Raw genomic sequence first — 9,383 nt, forward strand, 5'->3', positions numbered from 1 at the left:
AACGAGCCACTCCTGCAAACTTTAGATGTCAATCTTAGCCAATCAAGATGGAATAGGACAAATCAAACAGATCCGTCTTGATCACATGACTATAGAGATCATGTGTACATTTCGATAAAATCTGAAGGAGTAATATCAAAACATTTCTTTTACATAAGTCGGCCTCCTGGTGGCGCTATAAAAGGCAGATGTGAAAAATGCAGGGCAAAGGTTTTTCCTTGGCCTCGAGGGAGTGCGCATACCAAGTTGTACACAGATCAGTGCAGTTATAGGTAAAAACACAAATCGTCACCATGAGGCAGATTTGAACATTTTTGCCAAACAGGATGTAATATGAAAAATCTGAAAGACCGGTTTTGTTTTATGACTATAGAGATACTGTGTACCGATTTGTGTGATGTTTGGACAAAAACAGTACTGTCAAAACCGGCCTCCTGGTGGTGCTATAACAGGCCTATGTGAAATATGTGGGGCAGAGGTTCTACTCTGGCATCCAGGGAGTGTGTGTGCACAGTTTCGCTGCGATCAAGCCAACGGTGCTGGAGATTAGCTGTCCACAGACAGAATGACACACACGGACACACACACACACACACACACACACACACACACACACACACACACACACACACACACACACACACACACACACACACACACACACACACACACACACACACACACACGGACACACACACACACACACACACACACATGGACACACACGGACACACACACACACACACGGACGGACGGACGGATGTAAGAAAGAGGGAGAAATTGTGAAGATAGCCGATCTACAAGCTCACAAAGCCTGGAGGCGTTGTGAGTTCCTAGATCTGCTATTTTCACATTATTTATCTGTGAGTCAAACTAAATGTATTGCATCAACCTACAATTCCAAGTTCTTGTCAGGGTGGGGGGTCCCCCGTTCAAATGATTATTTTGGGGGGTCCGGGCAGGTGCTGATATGAAAAATAACAGTAAACTAAGAAAATGAAATGCTTGCACATGCACCGATGGGCTCTGTTTAAAGACAAAAGATTTATGGCACCCTTTGAAGCACTTGTAAAGGGTGCTATAAATAATGTTTAAATGGCGTTACATTTTCTAAGTGTCTTTGTTGCTGACCCATATGCCACACTTCCGTAATCTAATCCTGACCAAGTAATGCTGACCAGTGCAGAGCAACTTGCCCCCCATTCCTTACCTGCCAAACAACTCATCACATTTATCACTTTTTTACATTTGTCTTCTATTCTCTTAATACGTTCTACCCATGTCAATAGAAGCAAATATGATGTGATATGATATATATATAACTCCCACGTATTTAAATGATCCAACCCTCTCCCAAGTCTTCCATTCCAACACACTTTGCTAATTTGGGGTGGCTCAGGGACAGGGTTAAGCAAATATCAATGGGATTGTTATTAAAGACAGTCAAAGGGACAGTCCCTCCCCTTCTTCTTCTTTATTGGCAGTTGGTCAAATGGAAAAACAATTGAAATACTCAAGTGAAGTAGAAGTACCTCAGTGGTACTTGTTTTAGAAACCTGATGATGTGACAATATTGCTTAATCATTTCCCACAAAGACCCTGTAATTGTCTTTCGGCATGGCGAGAGTATGTTTTTCCGTCTGTCCGTCCGTCCGTGTGTCATTCTGTCTGTGTACAGCTAATCTCTGGCACCGTTGGCTTGATCTCATCGAAACTGTGCACACACACACCCTGGATGCCAAAGCAGAACCTATGGCCCACATTTTTCACATGGGCCTGTTATAGCGCCACCAGGAGGCCAATTTGTGCTAAGGTTCAACAAAGTGTGTTATTGTTACAGTACATGCCCTTAGAATACAGCAGTAATAATGAGTTTTATTGTTACAGGATCTTAGAATGCAGCTGTAATAAGTTATGTTATTGTTACATGCCCTTAGAATGCAGCAGTAATAATGAGTTTTATTGTTACATGCTCTTAGAATGCAGCAGTAATAAGGTATGTTATTGTTACATGCTCTAGAATTCAGCAGTAATAAGGTATGTTATTGTTACATGCTCTTAGAATGCAGCAGTAATAAGGTATGTTATTGTTACATGCTCTTAGAATGCAGCAGTAATAAGGTATGTTATTGTTACATGCTCTTAGAATGCAGCAGTAATAAGGTATGTTATTGTTACATGCTCTTAGAATGCAGCAGTAATAAGGTATGTTATTGTTACATGCTCTTAGAAGGCAGCAGTAGCAACATTACGGATTGAAGCAACATTAAAATAATTGTACTTGGAACATACATGATCTTTGCTCTACTCAGTGAAGTGACATATCTTTTTCTTCTTTATTTTATTTTGGAGGAACGTCTTAGTTGTGGATGGTCCACAACTGTTGGTATATGTGTGTGATAAAGACTCATCATATTTTCACATGCGGACAGGTGTTGAAATGTTTAAACAAAGCACCTGGTTTGTCCAATGTGATTGTGATGTCCATGTCAAATAAATAAGCATGACATAACATAGCATTATTTCAAGTTTCAAAAGTTTTAGAAAATATCATTGCATAATAGTATGAATTATGATGTTTCTTACAGATTAAAGAGGACCGCTCTAAGATGACATCAAAACATCAAACAGTAAAAACATTACTTCTGGTAAAGCTTGTATGCTCTTGGGAGGAAGGACATCTGGTAGGTTTTTGTGCGACTCACAGGCTGTACGAGTGTCCTTCCCTCCATGTCTTAGATTGTAGCGTTTTGGGCAGTGGTGGAAAAAGTACTCAAATTTTTTTAATTTATTGATGTAAAAGTATCAATAGGCTACTGCAATGCAGAAATACTCTGTTAGAAGTAAAAGTCTCGTATTCAAAATTTACTTGAGCAAAAGGACAAAAGTATTGGCATCAAAATGTGCCAAAAGTAAAAGTAGGCTACTCATTGTGCAGAATGTCCCATTTCAAGTGTTCAAAATTGGAGTAGAAGTAAAAGTACTGAACATTTAAAATAATCCAGTAAAGTAAAAAAAAAAGACCTCAAAATTGTACTCCACTACGATACCTAAACACATGTACTTAGCTACTTTCCACCACTGGATTTGTGTTTGTAGACAGCCTCTGGATCATAGGACTTGGTCATGTCTCAGTAGTCAACTAAATTCTATTAGAGTGGCCTCCTCTCCCCTCGCCTCCAGACAAGGGAAGGAATCTGTTGGTATCCCAATGATGTTGCCACACTGTCTCTGCTGACTTCGCAGATTGGGGATCAAGTGTTTTAGGAGTCCTTCCCAAATAGGTGAAGCATATTCTAGGACTGGTCTGATAAAGGTCAGGTATATCTGGGTCACCAACATGTCTGAGGAGGAGGCTTGTCGTTTGGCCACACTTTAAATAATGAACCCGTTGGCCGAGCCTTCTTCAGCATAAACTGAACTTACCATTTCAGGTCACCCTCTCTACTGCCTGGTTGTTCAGAATGATAGGAGGAGGTATTGATTTGTTTTGAGGCCCCTTTTTGTCTGTTGTTTTTACAGCATTGGCTGCAAAATGATCAGTGGTCATTTGAGGAGGCTTGTGCTTTAATTAAAGTGTTTCAATCATACAGTAACTAGCCTACTACAGAAGAGGATCAGCTCAGTGACATGTCCACACACTCTGTCAAGAGGCACGTGTGTATGAAACACACTTATACTTGTGTATAACGTATATAATGTTCTGGATGAGTTGAATGACCAGAGTTTACAGTAAGGGACGGTTCCTTATTTAAATTGAAGGGTTGTTGAAACTAAGTCATGACCCTCCCTTTGACAGAAATACCCTTTCCTTGGCCCTCCCCAAGACATTAAAAAAAAAGAAGATAGACCTTCCCCCTCCAAATAAGGGAGAATGTTATACTTCGGATGTTCAAAAATAGCCACACAACGACACAACGCATTGTGATGCAAAGGTTTTGAGAGCTTATAGTCCGCTATTTAAAAAACATGTTGACTTGAGATGCAAAATTATTATTAGTATTTTTAGACTTTTGTACTGTTACATTTTTTTGAATATAGGGCTTTTACAGTATTTGTATTTGTAACAGTATTTCTACATTGTGGTATTGATACATTTACTTACGTATCTGAGTACTTCTTCCACCTCTGCTTGATTGTGTAACTAAATGCCACATCTATGGGCCTATGTGTACAGTATGTTCCATTATATGTTTACCCTGATGGATGTATATCCAAACCTTCTAAACCGCTCTAAAAACCCACCTCTTCAATATGGCTTTCCCCAGATTCCTGCACTCCCCCTGTCTCACCATTCCACTGTTTTTATTGATTTGATTCCATAGTCTCAGCCTTTTCTTAGAGTTTTTTTCTAATAAAGTTGATTTTCTTTTGTTGTTTTCTCCTCCCCCCATGTAAAGCGTCTTTGGGTACATAGAAAAGCGCTATATATATTTCAGATATTATTATTATGGCTACCATTTACCCATACTGTATGACCTGTGATTGCATCTCAGTGATCTAGCATGGAAACTCAGACACAGATCACGTTACCACAAACTGCACTATTATTAACCACATGAACCTAGCAAGTGTGTTTTCATGTGTTGTTATGTGGGCCCCATGCATGCAGGAAGACTGGCTGGTTTCTATGGTACCACCATAGCTAATGGTGAGGCACAGGTAATCGTCCCAAATACCTCTGAGTTCCTGATCACCACATCACCATTATTGTCTCCGCCAGCCCGAAAGGCATGGTCGAGACTGTTTTGCACCCTGTCCGTCCGTCCGTGTGTCCGTCCGTGAACAGCTAATCTCCGGCACCGCTGGCTTGATCGCAGTGAAACTGTGCACACACACTCCCTGGATGCCAGAGAAGAACCTCTGCCCCACATTTTTCACATAGGCCTGTTTTAGTGCCACCAGGAGGCCACTTTTTGCAAAACACATTTTTTGACAGTACTCCTACAGATTTTGTCCAATCATCACACACATCGGGACACAGTATCTCTATAGTCATTAAACGAAACGGGGTCTTTCAGATTTTTCATATTCCATTCTGATTGGCTAAGATTGGCTTCCAAAGTTTGCAGGAGTGCTACGTTTTGAACAAAATGCCTCAAATCATGAACACAGCGTGCGATTTCCGTGAACATTTGCACGCACATTCCCACTAGGCCGAGGAAGAAATGCCACTTGAGACTTTTCAAATCAGCCTCATGGTGGCGCTATATGCACTCCCTAGAGACCAAAGAAACACATGATCTCTATAGTCATGTGATCAGGACGGATCTGTTAGATTTTTCAAATTCCATCCTGATTGGCTAAGACATCTGAAGTTTGCGGGAGTGGCCCTTTTTTAACAAAATGCCACAAATCATGAACGCAGCGTCCGATTGTGGTGAAACTTTGCACACACATTTGCATTACGTTGAGGAAAAAATGCCACCCTTTTAACATGGCCCAATTATAGTGGAACCGATTTTTGCAAAATATTGTTTTTATTTTACTCCTACAAATTAATTCCAAACATCACACAAATCGGTACACATTATCTCTATAGTCAAGTGATCAAGACGGATCCGTCCGATTTTTCATATTCCATCCTGATCTAAATAGAACATTGCTGGCCCACAATTACCTACCTGACCTGGCAGAGACCTGTGCTCCGAGGAGCACTTTTTCGAGTTTAACTTTTAGTTAGATGTCCGGGTAGCTCAGTCGGTATGGCCTTTGGGTTCGATCCCAGGCACCACCAACTCAGCGTATGAGTAGCATGACTCAGTACTGGAAGCTGATGGTAGTTGTGGCGCTTCACCTCAGCATTCCATCTAAGGGTCTAGCACATTGTAACAGGGACAGACTCCCGCATTCTCTCCGACTTACTTACTTAGATGAAATAGATAAATATTTCAAATGCAAAGAATAATTAGAAAGAGTGCACCTTTAAAGGAGTTAATAGTGGCCTGGGCCGCTGCCGTAGCGGTCCAGGCACCTAGGCTCAGTCAGTATAGCCTGACAGCGTGTCGCGGATTCGAGTCCTGATCCCGACGGCCTTTGCTGAGATGAACTAGAAGTTCGGGCCACTTGGCGGCCCTCACATCTAGCGTGCAATAGTGTCCACTTCGCATCGCACATCCATCTCACAGCCACCTCACAGCTACGTTGCACCAGTGATCAAACTATATAGAGAAGAAATACTGCTGCTTATTATTCAACGTGTTGTGCCGCACTCTCTGTGTGTTTGTTATCAACTCACTACCTCTCCCCCATTGTGTACAGCCCTGTAGGTACTCAAGCAAGGTGTGTGTGTGTGTGTGTGAGAGAGAGGCCATTTGATAAAAGTAGCCCAAAGTAGCTTATAATTAGAGGACATGGCAACACACACTCCTCATACACAGACCGCTCCGCCTCCAACACCGGCTGAGGCACACTTCAAACTTCAACTTCAAACTACTTTATTTTCCTTTCGGAACTTCGTTTGTGCAGTGGTTAAAAGACAACATACAGTCAATGCATATATACCTAGGTCACTGTAATAGTCCAACGTGCCTATGGGGGGGGTGGGGGGGCTAGATCTAAACGTTCAGCAGTCTGATGGAGATAGGTACAAAGCTATCTGAGCCCCTTTTAGTGAGTGTCGAGGCTCTGTAACGATGGCCTGAGGGCATCAGTTTGTAGTGGGTGTGAAGAGTGTGTGTATTGTCCTCAACTATTTGAGAGGCCTTCTTTACTGTCCGTTTCTTGTGGATGCTGCTGAGTGGCTCCTGGGCCTTCCCAATGATCTTACCTCTGATCTTAACAACCCTGTCGAGAGGTTTCCGGTTGATGACACGCATCACACCAAACTATGATGTGATGTTGAAAGTCATTATGGGTTCCACAAAGGACTTGTAGAAAGCCTGCAGGATTGATGGTCGGACCTGAAGCTTCCTCATCTTCCTCAGGCAGAACAGTCGTTGTTGGCACTTAGAGTGAATATTCTCAGCGTTGGTCTTAAAGGCGAGCTTGTGGTGGTGCCAAGATATTTATACTCCTCAACACGCTCTATTGTCTGGCCATTTATCTCCAGGGCCGGGGGAGTGGGCGGGTCACGCCTGAAGTCCACCAGCGGTACACAAACTGATTTTAGCTGTTCATAAACGATTTACGCAGGACTTATGTTCAATATGAGTGGGTGGTACGAATACATGGCCCTAAATGTACTGTAATTAAGGTGGGGGGAAGTATTATATGTATTTATCCCCTCATTTGTAAAAGAAATGTACATGCTGTTAAAAGATCAGCCGGCCAGGGCTAGCCATAGTTTCACTATGGTTAAGTTTAGGAATAAGAGCTACGCACACGAACACGCACACGAACATGCACACGCACACGCACACACACACACACACACAGTTTAACAATTTATTTATGTCCACACAAAGGGAAAGCATATAGACGGATTTCCGCGCGACGTCATCACAGAGCAGAATGCGCAATCTGCGCATGCCCGGGTGAAAGGCGCGTTCGAAAATACAGCCCTGAGCGGCAGTGAGCGCACTGGCCAATACAAACTAATAGGCGAGTGTGCTCCGGTGCGTAATTTCCAAACGCACCCATAGGCTTCCCCCTCCTCTGCGCGGTCATATTCCTCTCATGTTTACTAACAGGAAACCCGTCTATACAGGGACGCAAATATTATAGGTGCAGTAAAGGTTACATTCACAAACTCATGGATATGTCCTTGTGATACAACACGCATGTCACTCATCATATGTCCTCATGATACACCATGTCACTCAGCACTCCAAGTAGCGGCAGCTCCGCCATATGTGGCAGCTGAGACAGCACAATACTTTGCCAGCCTTTCTGCCTCGTCTTTGGGCATCCCAAGTTGTCGAAACCCTCCCACAAACAGTCCGTGGGTATGTCCATGGCTGGATCACCAGAGGAAACAAAGTTCTTAGTCTTGCACTGCTGCTTGGTGTTAAAGCGCTCTCTGTAGTTCTCATGGGCCTGGAAGTCCACCCGTTCCTAATCCGACAGCGGACGGACATACCGCCGGGTCTATTGCCTCTCTTCCCGGTAGCTGTTCACGGGAGAGAGGGGCCGTCAGGTAGCGTCGGCTGTTGGTAGAGTCCATCGGTGAGAAGTGCCTTCTTGTATGCAAGCTACATAGTCCACAGAAATTGCAAATGTATCCACTGCACCTACTACATTGACGATGGTAGTTACAACACACACACACACACACACACACACACACACACACACACACACACACACACACACACACACACAATCGGGAACCCTCTGGGTAATGTTACATCGGCATCGCGATCCTAAATTGAATGGCCGCAGTAGTCCGCCATGGGGGTCCGTTGCGGTGGTCTGCCGTGGGGATCCATGCACCGCCGGATCCGCCGCTCGCTAGTGTGTGTGTGTGTGTGTGTGTGTGTGTGTGTGTGTGTGTGTGTGTGTGTGTGTGCGTGCGTGCGTGCGTGTGTGTGCCAGTGAAAAGGGGAGGGGCTGGATCTGTTTTGTGACAATTTTGACGTTGAAGCACATGCGGAAGAGAACCGCAAAAGTAACTGTACGTTGTGCAAGTACAGTAACGGTATGGGAAGCAGCTGGTGCTGAAGCCAGAGACATTAGCGATTTTTGTAGCAAGTTGGGAGAGAATTGGACAACTGCTTTGGTGCTGAGCTGTACCTCAAATATATGGTACAGAGATGGGGTACGGTACGGGCTTCAATTGTGTGACAGGATTCCGAGCTGATCTGCAAAAAAAATTCAGAAGTGTAGCAAATATACATAGAAGAAGTGAATTTGAGGTTCATCATCATCATCATCATCATAAACTTTATTTAAACTCGGAGAACAGTTGAGGGGTAGGCCCTCATTTTCAATGTAGCCGAAGTAACAATACAGAACACAATACTCATTAATACAACCATAAATAAAAGCACAATGAATCAGAAGACAGAAAATACTTTCAAACTTACAATCTTCAACAAAAGTGTTAGAAACCATTGGTTGCCCTGAACTGACTCAAAGATGGAAATGAACTGAAATTGAGGTTAAAAGCGGACGCGAGGGGTGGCAATTGCCATCCCCTGCCCCTGGGAGCACAATTGACGCCCCTGCTTGTTCCTCCGCTTCTTTGCTTGGGTCATCAAACATATTCTGAATAGTAAGATCACATTTAGCATTTAATTCAACACTCAATGAAGAAACCCAGCACCCTGCCAATAAACCTTGATTATTTTTATTACAAGCAACTGGTATGAAGTCAAGGTCAGAAATGTCTTACGTGTGGTACCAACTCTGGTGGGCAAGGTTGAAGGTCTAAGTTACAATTTCATACCACGGTTATATTAATAGGATTTAGATGTTAATGACTAATGAAATCATGAACATAC

Source organism: Gymnoscopelus microlampas (genome assembly GCF_963454915.1).
Source record: "Gymnoscopelus microlampas genome assembly, chromosome: 1".
NCBI lineage: Eukaryota > Metazoa > Chordata > Actinopteri > Myctophiformes > Myctophidae > Gymnoscopelus > Gymnoscopelus microlampas.